Here is a 14,635-nt window from a genome sequence, read left to right as displayed (position 1 = left end):
CTTCTAAATCATGACATTTATAAAGGAGAAGGCTCCAAGGTAAGATTACAGACATGGTTCAACACATTAGCCTGAGAAATGGGACTGTTTAAAAAGTGACAATACATGTCTGACCTAAGGAAACCTCTTGGCATAGAACATCAGTCCAGCTTATAATCCTGTAAATACAAGCCTATGTACCTTACAAAAGCATTGCTTCTATATTGGTGCAGTTCCCCAAGTGTTTACTGTATCATTACCTTTGAATGGCATTAATTTTTCCAGCCAGAGTTCCTTCATCTGGGATGCTAAGCCAATTTTCACAAAAATCCAAGTTTAGTAAGCTTCCATCGATGGTAATAATAAAATCCTTTTTTATGGAAAATAAAACAAAAATAGAAATGGTCAATGTACATTGTAGAAAGTACTTGAAAAACATTTTTGTTTAAAATTAGCAGTTTAGACCAGTGATTCTCAACTTGTGGGTCATAATCATTACGGGGTCACATATATTTTCCATATCAGATATTCCATCCATTTTTCTTTATAATCACATCAGGAGCAAACTTTGAATTATGAAGAGAAGCAAAATGAAGTAATGGTTAAGAGTCACAAAGCCATGAGAAAATATATTAGTGTTACAGGATTAGGGAGGCTGAGAATCATTGGTTGAGAGTGTACTTCCCCAAAAGATTCCCAAACTGCCCTGGCTCCAGAATCTTGGCTCAAAAGTGGAACCTATATATGCAGCATCTTATTTTTTTTTCTTCCCTAAGACTAGAATCAATGAAGCAGAGTCCTAGTTGCTATAGCAATGAAGTAAACCTACCATCTGTTCAAATTGCCTCTCCTGGCTTCTAGACTACACCACTCCTTGCAATCATAGATCTCCACTCCACTTCCCAGCTCAAAGCTCTCTCTGCCTAAAGGAAACCAGCTCCTACATGGAATATCCAGACAGGAGCCTATCATAAGTGCCCTCTGAGAGGCTCCATCCAGCAGCTGACTGGAATAGGATATGAAGAGCCATAGCCAATCATTGGATTTTATGGAACAATCAGGGACTTGTAAGGAAGAAATGGGGGAAGGATTCCACACCCTAAAGGAGATAGGAACTCCATAGGAAGAGCGACAGTATCAACTACTCAGGACCACTAGGGGCTATCAAAGGCTGAATTACCATCTAAAAAGCCTACAGAAGCTGTACCATGACCTACTGCACATTTATAGCAAATGCAAAGCTTAGTCTCCATGTGTGTCCCCCAACATGTGGAACAGGGCTATCTGCAAGCTCTTGACTTGAAACTCCTCAACTGGCCTTAGGGGAGAAGATGGTCTAACCCTGAACAGAGTTGAGGTGCCAAGGTAGTAGGATAAACCAGGGGCCCATAACTGGTTCAGAGAAGGAAAAAGACTTTGTGAGGGGAGAATGGGAGGGTTGTCAGCATAGGAGATATAAAATTAACAAATAAATAAATGTAAAATAATAATAATAATGATTATAATAATGATGATGATAGTAACTAATAAAATAAATGAACAAAACAAAGAAACAAAGACTATAGTCCTCTTCTTGGAAATAGGCAACTGTCAAAAAATGGCAGCACCAGAAATTACCTGATCCTAATTGTATAATTTGGTGAATGTGTAGAGTACACACAGAGTAAAGCTGTAACATGTAGACCTCTACTTACAGACCACCTGGAATAGTGATGAAGTTTCTTATATGTTTTCCAAGTGAGAACATCTCAGTTTCATATCTTTTTCTTAAAATTGGTAAATATTCAACAATATAAATTAAGTTGTAAGCATCAGTTTGTTTAAAGAACAGAAACTGTCTTTGTCAATAAAATACCACAAATAACTTTCGTGTTGTACTAAGGGTAACAAGTCATAAAATTGGAAGAATCCCAGGTGCTCTCATACCTGTAAATTTCTTTGAATGCACGTGGCTACCTTCAGTCACTGATCTTAACTTTCTCCCCATGATGTGGTCCTAAGTTTCTGGCAATTTTAACCAGACACACTTGGCAAGCTCAAGAGCCAAGGAGGAATCATTGTGTACTTTTGCCCAATGTTACTAAACATAGTTAATGGCAGAACATTATGTTTTCTCTTGATGTCTGGGCCATAGGTCCACAGTCTTCTGAGAGGTGAATTCAGATCAAGGCCCAAACAGAAATAAAACAAGGATATTTGCTGTAGAGTCACTGCAGCTCCCTGACAAATTAAGAGTGCTAGACAGGTTAAATGTAGCTTAGGTTAATTCTTGACTACTTGACATGGAATTAGAATGTCAATATCCGGCAAAAGTGAAAATGCTGGATTGTTTTTTGATTGACAAGGAAAACAATTTTTTTATCTACTGGGCAGAGGGCAATATCAAACATTGACAGCCTATTGTGGGTCAGTGGTGGACTAGCCATTTTGAATTGTTATTTGTGAGGGATAATTTTTGGTAAGTATTATTTAAGACATGAATTTTGTAAAACACACTTTTATCACTATTGCTACTTGTCCTGCTATTACTTTACAATATACAGCCCGAGGTGAATCAATAGGAATATATGTAATGCCAAACTAAAGCCGATCTGCTATATGATTATTTTACCTTCCAACAGAAGCTGTTCACCTGTGTCTTTGGGATTAATCTTGTGACATTCTAATCTTTGTCAGACTTTTACCTGCCATGCATCTTATCAAGAGATCATGAGTCCATGGTTCCAGGAAAGAGAGATGGTATAACAAGCGCCCATTCTTCATTCCAATTAATATATCGTTCGGTGTCTATCTTATCCCTCAGGGACCAGTGTGAATATTCAGATAAAATGAAATTGCTGGTTAGTTTTTTGATTGGGAATGAAAACAATTCCATATAGGGAGGGCAATATCCAACATCAAACACCAATTCTTTTTTTTTTCTCAAATGGCTGCTGAATTTATTTCCTTAATCAATAATGGTCCTGGCAAAAATTAGTTAACCAACACTGAGACATTTGTAATGAAATTTTAAAAACCCATGATACCTGGATAGAAATTAGAGTTTACACAAACAAAAAGAATTCTTCAATATTGCCAGCAAATATAGAATGAGTGTCGCACATCTGACAGGTGCAGCAATGCATTTATACATTTTCATTTGACACCTGACCATGTTTCCAGTCTCCATAACACCTTCTCTCCAGATTTAAAAAAATAGTATGCTGATTTCTATAACAAAGCTATATTTTTTCATACAAAAATCAAATAATGGCCAACAAGTCACCACAGTGCAATAGGTAGAGGCTAATGAAAACTCGCACAAAACAGGTGCTGAAATAAATACTAACTAGGAGTAGACTGGAGCCCTCCTGTGGGTTTGTTGCTCACTTTAGAGTGTGGGGTCTGTCTTCCGAGCCACAGGGGACCTCCCTGGGGGCCACTCATCTGACAGTGAAATCCAGTTGCCTAAGAGTCAGGCCTCCCAGACCGCTGGGAGCAGTTGTCTGGGTTAGAGGCAAACACCAGGTGGGGTCAATTACAGTTATGCTTTCCTTCCTTCCGCTCAGTTCTGTCAGAGTCCTTAAGCAGCCCCTTGAGATGACATGGACAGGTGAAAGTTGTGCATGAGAGCATCTACATTGCTTTTCCTGGCAGAGGTGTGGGTATCCCAGCCCAAGCTAGCAACTGAAGTCACTGTGGAAGGTGACTTTCCTGGAAGGTCAGTGTGGAAAAGGACTCTGGTGTGAGAAGCGTCCTGTGCAAGCTCAGGGCTACCTCTGAGAAGAGGTCCTTGCTGCTCCCTGGCAGTGAGTGGGTGGCCTGAGCTGCCCAGGCTGATGGCAGGCTGCATGATAACCTCCGTCTGCAACCAAACTGGGTTATCCTGACTCACACTGACAGACCCCGAGCTGGAAAAGAAAAGTGGTACACACAGGGCAGGTACAGGGAACCCCATGCTGGTGACTGGATCTCCGCAATCTCAGCTCGGAGGCAGTGGATCTTTTCTTTCTCCGAGGCGATCTGACTACGCAGAAACTCCTCCATGGCCAGGAGCTCCTCCTGCTCAGTCAGGATCTCATTCTCCTGGGCAGGGAGGATATTTATGACCTCCTCATTTTCGTCCATTTCTTCTTTGGCAACATCCTCGTTCAAAAGGCTGGCTATCTCCTGGGAAATCTTGGTCTCACACTCTTGTCTTTTAGCTTCCCTCAGCTTTCTCTTGAGGGCAGTCAGAATCCTCTGTACTTCCCATAATCTTTCTTCTTTAGATAAGTCCTATATCCCGCACTGCAGATCTCGATGTAAACAGTTCAAAAGGAACTCCTGTCTCCTGATCTCTTCCTTGATGCCTGTTTGGGTCTCTGGCAGTATAGGCATTGTGGCCATGTTGGACCAACGCAGAGGTCTTGTTACTTGCTTCAGGACCACGGTGCTAAAGAGCTCTTGCACGTGTGTGAAAAGCACATACAGGACTCGATTGCTGGTCTGGACAGTTGGGCTCAGCACTAGAGAGATGTTCTGGACGTTCATCTTGGTTTCTATCTCCTTCGCAATGATGTGGTCTATGTGCACAATGAGCCAGGAAAGCAGAAGATGGTTATACTCCGGCAGTTAGGGAACTCCTGCACTTTCTCTGTCTCTCGGAAGACAGCTGGTAGCCAGATGCCGTCATACATCATGGTCCTCTCTACTGCGTCAGCCAAGGGAACGCCGAAATGGGTCTGAGACTTGGGACGTCCGTCTGAGGCACCTCTGACTCCTGAGTTGGCTTCTTCTTTTTCTTCTTTTCCTTCCACTCTTTAACAACATTGGCTTCTGTCAAGTCTTTACATTTCTTTTCTTTATGCTTTTCCTATTTGTGCTTTCCCTCTTTATGCTTTTCTTCTTTGGGCTTTTCTTTGATTTTAAAATCCTTTTCCTTCTTTTTAGAGAAGATGGGCTTTTTGAACACATGGATTTTCTTGGACCTCTTCATCTTGGAAGGACTTTCAGCTTCATCTCCAGAGCTGTCTTCCTAAAGGGCAGCTTAGCATTCAGTCCTTTTCTCCTTTTTCTTAAATTTTCCTTTTTCCTTTCCATGGTCTTTCTCATCATCTGACACGATATTAGGAGGCTCGTGGAGGATGTCATGGGGAGGTGAAGGCTCACCTGTCCGGTACAATCCAGGAAATTTTCTAGGGCTGATCTCCTCAGAGCTGAAAGTCTGGGTCAGCCTGCCACCTTGCTTGCCCTGGCAGTGTTCACTAGGGCTGCTGGTGGGGGGCAGGAAGGAGCTGAAGCCCTGAGGAGGAAGGGAAGTGGTCTTCTGTTACCGATCCATTCCACCAGTGCCTGCAGCCTAGGGACATCTGCTCTGATGAAGCCGCTGCCTCCTGTGCTGTCCCCCTGTCCGGATGCAGGAATCCCATTCCCACCCTGCCCAGCCTTTGCCTGTTTACTGTTTCTTGATCAGTGGTGGACTAGCCATTTTGAGCTGTTATTTATGAAGGACATTTTTTGGTAAGTGTTATTGAAACAAGTGTTTTGTGAAACACACTTTTACCACTATTGTAACTTGTTTCACTATTACTTCACATGGTATGGTCAGAGGTGAAATCAGTAGGAACTTTTTTAACACCAAACTAAAGCCCATCTGACATATGAGGATGTTAACTTCCAACAGAAGCTCTTCACCTGTGTCTTTGTGATGAGTCTTTGAGGTTGTCAGACTTTTAAATGTTATGCCTCTTATCAAGACGTCATGTGTCCATAACTCCAGGAAACCGACATCGTCATGTAATCTCAAGGACAGAAAGGACATATGCATCTCTAGAGGGATGTTAATGTTGGTGATGTAAAAACCTTCCTTACCTTTAAGACAGATGCTGTTATAAGCATGTATTCTTCATTCCAGTCACTGTGTTGTTCACTGTCAAGCCTACACCTCAGGGACCAGTGTGATTCTTTAGGTAGAATTTCAAATATGTGATCTGATTCTGGCCCTTTCTCTGCAATTATGGATAACATATCCTGTGTGGGATAAGGATAAGCTTGTATTAATAGAGAGCCACATCTGAAGCACAAATATGTCTTTTATTGTGATCCTGAGCAAGGACAGTTTTGGGTGCACAGCAATAACTGAGAGGAATAAAGAAGTCATTGAACTTTTTTCTATTTTAGCTTCCAAATACATTTTCTTCCCTAATCCATTTTTCCCCAATTTGTAACATCATAGTTTCATTTGGACTCCTGTTCCCCAAAGCATTTTGGTGAATGGTCCTTTATTACTTTCTGTTTCCTTCTATGAATATCTTTCTCAAGCATGGCATTCTAAGTAAATATTAGGATATTTCCCTTCTAGAGATCAAATCAGTATTTTACTTCCTGTCTCTCCTGGCCTCTATTATGGATCCTAAGTTTTTTATTTTTATAAATATTATTTCCCTACTTCTAAGACTTTAATTTCCTTTTCTCTGACTTCTTTTTTTTTCTTTTTTCCGGAGCTGGGAACCGAACCCAGGGCCTTGCACTTGCTAGGCAAGCCCTCTACCACTGAGCTAAATCCCCAACCCTTTCTGTGACTTCTTATTTTTAACTATGTCTAAAGATGCTGTCACATTTAACAACCCAAGTATTTGTCAATTATTCTTCCATAATTTTATTCTGTAAAAAATGACTACCATACACAGATTTATTCCACATTTTCTCTATTTTCAATCGATTACATGATTAAAAACATGGTTACCAGAAAACTCTGCTCTTAAATACCTAAGAAATGGGCAGGAATGCTCGTGTCTGACGAGATAAATTGGTTCACACAAAGCATAAATTCCTAGCTCAGCTATAGTGCTAAAATAGATGTGGACAGTAAATATATATTTCCAAAGAAGTTTAGTAAGTAGTTTAAAATAGATTAAGCCATATTAGACAGCATTTAAATCTAGTCCACTATAATGAAAGATGTTACTATATAGCAAAAAAATAATGTGTACATCTAATTCATTGATAAAGTAAAGTAAAAGTCTATAGATATTAATTATAAAAGATTGAGTAATCTCAGAGGCAATGCTATTAAGGGATCAACTCCAGAATAATATGGAGTCATAAAGAAGCTGGAGGACTTTGCAGTCGGGTTATCAGCTTTGTACATCCCTAGACCCATTTCCTCCAAGAAGCTGGTGGGTTAGGATCTTTGATACAATCAGGGTAAAACGTGGGAATACTATTTCTTTTTATTTTGTATTTTTGATTTCTTTCAATTACGTGACTCAAACTTCAGTGCAAATTATTTCTATTTTACAATGATCTTACCTTCATGTATAGGTTATCTAAACATTAATCTGTTTGATTAAATAATTCCTTCAAACGAAGGTGCTGTAGAAACCCAAAATGATACTCACAAGTTTTGGAGTAGGCAACTTTTTGTCTTCTAAAAGACCCTAAAGAGATTTGCCAAACAAACATTTCTGTTTTGCTTGTCGTGGATTAATAGATGTTACTCTTGGGTTAGTATATACATTGCCTTTGTGTTTTTGTGAATCTAAGAAAGAAGGGAAATCATTGCTGTAACTGAACTCATTTAGTCCTCATTTAGCCCTAGGATACATGCCCTTTTCCTTTTACACCTGCATGCCTTATGCAATATCACAAACACACAGAAAATAACTAATTAATATTATAACACTTATAATGATCTTGCTTCATAAGGCACTCGAAACATAGTTCTAAATGGCCCATTCTTCATGTATAAAGAGTAAGTTATTGTGTTTGCCTTGAAAGCTATGCTTATAGGTACTAGAATCAAACAGTCATATAGTACCAATTTTTTCATCCTATTGTTTGACTTTCTGACTGCCGTGGACAACAGAAAAGTACCAGCAGTATCTGTACTTCACAACACAATTTGCCTAACTGCACTTTTGTTATATTCCTTGGCTTTCTCCACTGATCTGTGAGCTCAAATCTGAGATCATAGTGTCTATGTCAACCATATGGGTTTATTATGCTATATTTACAGATTTTTGTAAGAGACTAGGATGGTGGCACATGCCTTTATTTCTAGATCTCAGGAAGCAGAGCCAAGAGGATCTCTGTAAATTTGATTTCAGTTTGGTTCACTGATCATGACAGCCAGAGCTGTTACATAGAGAAGATCCAATTTGCTATTGAGTTGCTATTTTCTTTCTTATATAAATCTATGAGATTCCATCTCACACTAGAAAGAATGGCTAAGAACAAAAACTCAGGTGACAGCAAATGCTGGTGTGGATGTGGAGAAAGAGGAACACTCCTCCATTGTTGGTGGGATTGCAGACTGGTACAACCATTCTGGAAATCAGTCTGGAGGTTCATCAGAAAATTGGACATTGAACTACCTAAGGACCCAGCTATACCTCTCTTAGGCATATATCAAAAAGATGCTCCAACATACAACAAAGACACGTTCATAGCAGCCTTATTTATAGTACCCAGAAGCTGGAAAGAACCCAGATGCCCTTCAACAGAGGAATGGATACAGAAAATGTGGTACATCTACACAATGGAATATTACTCAGCTATCAAAAACAATGACTTTATGAAATTCATAGGCAAATGGAGGGAACTGGGAAATATCATCCTGAGTGAGGTAACCCAACCACAGAAAAACACACAAGGTATGAACACATTGATAAGTGGCTATTAGCCCAAATGCTTGAATTACACTAGATACACAGAACACATGAAACTCAAGATGGATGACCAAAATGCGAATGCTTCACTCCTTCTTTTAAAAGGGGAACAAGAATACCCTTGGCAGGGAATAGAGAGGCAAAGATTAAAACAGAGTCAGAAGGAACACCCATTCAGAGCCTGCCCCACATGTGGCCCATACATATACAGCCACCCAATTAGACAAGATGAATGAAGCAAAGAAGTGCAGGCCGACAGGAGCCGGATGCAGATCTCTCCTGAGAGACACAGCCAGAATACAGCAAATACAGAGGCGAATGCCAGCAGCAAACCACTGAACTGAGAATAGAACCCCCGTTGAAGGAATCAGAGAAAGAACTGGAAGAGCTTGAAGGGGCTAGAGACCCCATATGGACAACAATGCCAAGTAACCAGAGCTTCCAGGGACTAAGCCACTACCTAAAGACTATACATGGACTGACCCTGGACTCTGACCTCATAGGTAGCAATGAGTATCCTAGTAAGATCACCAGTGGAAGGGGAAGCCCTTGTTCCTGCTAAGACTGAACCCCCAGTGAACATGATTTTTGGGGGGAGGGGGCAATGGGGTGAGGATGGGGAGAGGGACACCCATATAGAAGGGGAGTGGGAGGGGTTAGGGGGATGTTGGCCCGGAAACCGGGAAAGGGAATAACATCCGAATTGTAAATAAGAAACACTCAATTTAATAAAATAAAAAAGAAATGTAAATAAGAAATACTCAAGTTAATAAAGATGGACAAAATGTTAAGAATCAATATATCATTGTAAGTATCATTTCTTTACATATTCTTAATTTCTTAATCTCATTTCTGTGTTTAACCTCTAGCATAAACTCAGGACCAGTGGAAAGAGGTACTAAAATTTGGAAGCAAATTCTAACAATAGGATAATATCTATAATGCACAGGTGAAATTTTCCCTCTCATGGTAAATCCTTCATTACTGTTTGTTATAAATCATATTTTCAGTGCTCAATGATTTAACTTTAAGTTCTGGGAGTAGAACAACCTATAAGGCCCTCATAGGGAAGAGGAGCAGCTGGACTGTTCGGCAGTGTATTATAGCCAGTAGTGCATGTCCTCCCAATGGGGCAGCTGCTGAGTCCATGTTCGGTTTCCTTAATGTTTCCAATATTTGTTGCATTATTCTGGGAACATGAGGACTTTCCTCCAGGAGGATGGTATAGTGATGTTCCATGCCGCACTGCAGCCAAGGCCTCTCCAAAAACTTTTGGAGAATTTTCGATCATAAATTCTACTAGAGAAATCTATGAAAAAACAGGGCAAACACAGAGGGTCTCTGTCTTTTGCATGGTTGCAAAATCACATTTTACTTCTTAGTCTTGGAGGCTAAAAATATGCCATTCAAAATTCTGAGAAAAATTTAGCTGTTCTAAATAGGGGCAGGCTTTTGTCAGAAATTTAAAAGATTGTGAGATCAGATGTTCAAGTGTGATCATCACAGTGAAATGTTACATAAGAGAATGATTTCCAGTTTTTACATTGTGATGGTCAGTATGTGATACATACTGTAAACTGAAATAGCTTTGGTTACATTTTATAATATATGTGTGAGCATGATTTTAAGGATGCTTATAGAAAGGCAGAGCTAAGGAGGGAAGATGGCCTCTGAATGTGGTTATCATCCTATTGAAAATTCACATGGGCTGTCTAAAAAGTAAGAGACAGGCAAACCCATCTGAGCAGTGAAATTCATGTGTCTCAGTGCAGTGCAATGGTAACAGCTGCATCAATATATCACTGTAGGTGCCATTTCTTCACATATTTAGTTAATTACTTAATCTTAATACAGTGATGACTCAGGGCAGATGCAATGGTAACATCTTGATTTTATGATTCATTATATTGGGAGGTATTTGAAATAAGATCTACTGGGAGGAAATGGGATAATTATGTATCTTCAATGGCAGGTACTTTGGAACCCTGTCTTCTCCTGATCTTTGATTCTTCTACACAATATGAGGAATATTATTGTTTCTCAGTTGAGTTGTTTTACAGTATGTTCCTTACAGGTCCAAGGACAATTGGTCAATTAATAATGGATCAGAAACTCAAATACTTAGAGTCAAAATAACCATTTGATCACTGTACTGCATAAGGTTTGTTAGTTTATTATAGTACTTGAAAGATGGCTAACATAGAAAAGTATACACAATAATTTCTCTAAACCAATCATAACCAGCATCCTGAGGCCAATGGTATTTTACTCACATTAATCAGGAATTCTTAAGGAGCATATCTGATTAAAAAAAATCCAAATTGCATTGCCATCTTTGGTTCGGGAAACCACCTTGAAAACAAGTAGAATTTCACACATTCTACACTGAATATGTCAGAATTAAGTCTCGATTGCTGAACCCAGTACCTAGGATTTTTTTGTATCATTTCACAGCATTTGTTCTCTATGGGTTAGTGTAAGGATATTCTAAATGACAAAGACAAAAGACTGAGTCACGGAGCTCAAATACCCATTTATATTTTACTTAGAATGCACCAATGATTCCTTCCCTCCAGAAGAACACCTTTCAAAGCTGTACTTACTTTACAAAATGAAACAAAACAAAAACCAAAACAATCATCATCAACAACAACAACAACAACAACAACAAAATAACCAAGATTCTCAGGGTAATCCTGTTTTCATGTCTCATTGTAAAGGCTTATCAATGCTAGGCATAAAGTTCTTATCTAATTACCCTTTTGTCAATATCATTTGTCACTCCATTATTGCAGGAGCTGGGCACAAATAAGAGACATGGGGCTAACCCAACAGATAGGTTGTAAGAAGACATTTCATTAACAGAACAGTTACTTTTAATTTCATACAATGTACAAAAAACTTGCCTCAGAAGAGCTGCATTTTCAGGTGGCATTTTATCTAAAAGACTGAACACAGAGACAGTTATTTTAAAACAAGTATACTCAATTTGTAAATATAAAGGAAGGGAACGGAGTAATCGTATCGTATGCAGGATGCACTGTAAATAAAATGAAAGAGTTTGTACTCAAATCATTGCTTGAAATATTTACCCAATTCAGAAAAAAAGACAAATCTAATTGGAATATGAAAGTAAGATTATAAGCCTGGGCTACTGTATTTCCCACTGTAACTCATACTCTTTTAAAAGTGTCTTCCATGTTTGTCAACAATTGAAAGCTTTTGCTGTCTGTCAGTGTTCTTAGTAAATGTTTCTGTGATATATAATTTCTAATGTGTGTAAGCAAATGTTACTTCTATTTTGTTGAGGTTGTTCACAGTTTCCAATGATTACCTCTGCACTGCAGCTAATTTCTCTTCATATTGACCTTTTCGGGTACAGCATCCACTCATCATATAGTTTTGAAGCCATTAGACTTCCCTTGAGGTTTTGGAGGAAGTCCTTATGAAGAGAGGAAAAATATTTTGTGGAAAAAATTAAACATGGAAATTATTCAAAGTACATTCACCTGTAAATTTCAGTTTAGTTCCAACTTTCTTCACAGTTCCCCAAATTTCCCCTAGTTAGAACGTTCCATGATATGTGGGCCCAGTAAGTTTTATCTATTTAAGCTAGAGACCAAAGAGTAAATTTTCAGATTTACTTGGACTATAGAAAAATCTTTCCTTAGCTCAGCATGCCTCTAGCGGACAGCTGAGCAAACTAGCACATATAAGTGATTAATACTACAGTTCGAATAGTATTTTTAAATGATAGAAACATACAATTATGATACCCACAATAAAGACAACCATAGGAAGTTATTATCGGATTTCTCAGGAGCAGAAAGCCACGTCTGGTACTGGAAGCATGGAAGCACATGTGGTCATAGTTCTTAGAGAATGCCCTGCCCCTATTTCAATAAACAAGTGTAACTCCGAACTCTTTTATAAATATTTAACTTAATGTTCACAGATAACATACCCTTACCCATCAAAAAAGTTCTCTTTGAAATGGATGGAGACCATTACTGAAAACCACAGCTAGTCAAGGTACAAAGAACAAACTATCCTGTGACTCTGAGTGCCAGTTTATATATATACATAATAACTCCTGAACTGTTGGCTCTGAGCATAGGTTGAGACAGACAGAAAAATTGTACACCAGAGGATAGGGACATTTGCTTTGAGATTTGGTCTCCTAGAAATGAGGGGAGGGTTAATTTTTGATAGTTCAACAATCACATTGCTTAAACAATTTCTGAACAAAACATCATCCATGTTATTAACACTAACAGAGGAGACTTTGAGCATATCAGATTTCTCTCATACATATCTACTGTCACTCAGGGGAATGGAAAAAGAAGACAACTACTCTCATAGACTCAGAGGAATCCTGAGGTGGATGATGGAAGGACATTCCCTACCTTAAAGATCCACGCCATTACATTAACTGATTGCTTGTTTATATCCACCGCCTCTTCCGAATCCAATTTGTCCTTTACTGTTTGGCACAAAGTTATACTCAGAGGTTCTAAAAAGACACCGTGGTTGTGAGCCCTTTCTGTTTTAGTATGTACAGCAAGTCCTGAGAAGAAGATAGAAAAATACCTGTCAGGCTTCACACACCACAGACTACTATTTGTTCCTTAAGAACCAGACCAATGGTGTGCACAGGTGCAGTGCACGTGCTGGCATGGACACAGATGACCTCACACTGGTTTTGTGCCTCAATCTTTTATTGTACACTTCCCACCCTAATATTATCCATTAAGAATCAGGCAACATTTCTTTATATCAGATTTTCCAAAATAGTTAAGGGATTAAATCCAACTTTTCCAATAGATGGTTTCTGAATAGCCCTCTCTCATCTTCCTACTGGAAAGCCAATGATTTGAGAAACAATTCTTGCTCCACATGGTGATAGAAGTGAAGGGGTCAGGTATTTAAGAAGCAGGATTTTCACTTAGGATAGCCAGAGAAACACCATATGAGACATACCAGAATTGCTGCAGGCAGGATGCCATCCTGACAAATGGAACTGAGTTCCCTTCCAAACAGTTTTCTTCCCTTTTTAAATGGTGGAGTGGTGCATACTTGGTCCTGTGGGGTACAGAGCCCCTGTCCAACTGCGATGTTATAGAAGTTCTTTGTTTCTTAAAAGTTTTTTCCTTCATATCTGAGCAGGAGTTGAGATCATTACATGGGATAGTATAATTTATAAAGATCTTTTACAAAACCAAATTTCAATTGCAAAATGTCCATATTATAATGGGTTAATCATCTTGTTGTGTTTATGTAACCTTCTTCTCATATGCCTTACACTGTTATTAATCTTAGTGATGTCTCTAAGACATGGTCTTGTGTTCTGTAGTGGGAATTCAAACAACATGATGATGTCTAACTCCATACTGTATCATGAAATACTAGATATATTGATTGAACTAACTCCCTGAAGTATGTATAGGCTGTTGCTTCAATAATTACATCCATTTTCATAGCCACGCTTACTTTTATTCTCATTTAAAAATTTTCTATTTTTTCAAATGTCACAGTGAAGCTCTTTTCATCCTTATTTTTCTTGTTCAGCATTTTGAAGAACCATTGTTAAGTTTATTTCAGCAGCAGCATGTCCCCCTCATGAGAAAATATACATGACTATACACTATAGTGTCAGTTCAGAGCTGAAATTAAGTTTCTTTTTCGCTTCTGAGTTTTCTTTTAGAATATTGAACTATAATGCAATTTTAAACATGTTACTTAAAACAAATAAATTAAAAGTAAACAAATGAGTCATATAACACAATATAAAATAGTCTTCTTCACTGAAAAACATATTGCCTGCCTGGCAATCTAATGCAAAATTATGAGGGCTGAAATCACAAGTAATATTAGATAGATGGACAAATATGTTTGAGTGTGTGTGTGTGTGTGTGTGTGTTTTTATATATATGTATACCAAAACACCTATCAAAATTTTTTATTCGGAATTGTTTCTGTTTAAAGAAAATGCAGGGACAAAAACTGGAGCAGAGACTGAAGGAAAG

At 38.6% G+C, this 14,635-nt stretch overlaps 1 pseudogene; it reads right to left on the bottom strand.

Annotated features, from left to right (window-relative positions):
* The window catches only part of Arhgap20-ps3 (Rho GTPase activating protein 20, pseudogene 3), a 47,312-nt pseudogene that overhangs the window by 8,319 nt on the left and 24,358 nt on the right, over positions 1–14,635 (bottom strand).

The sequence above is a fragment of the Rattus norvegicus genome, chromosome 3 (assembly GCF_036323735.1).
Source record: "Rattus norvegicus strain BN/NHsdMcwi chromosome 3, GRCr8, whole genome shotgun sequence".
Classification (NCBI taxonomy): Eukaryota; Metazoa; Chordata; class Mammalia; order Rodentia; family Muridae; genus Rattus; species Rattus norvegicus.
Note: the sequence above shows the minus strand (reverse complement) of the source record. Positions and strands in the feature narration are given on the sequence as shown.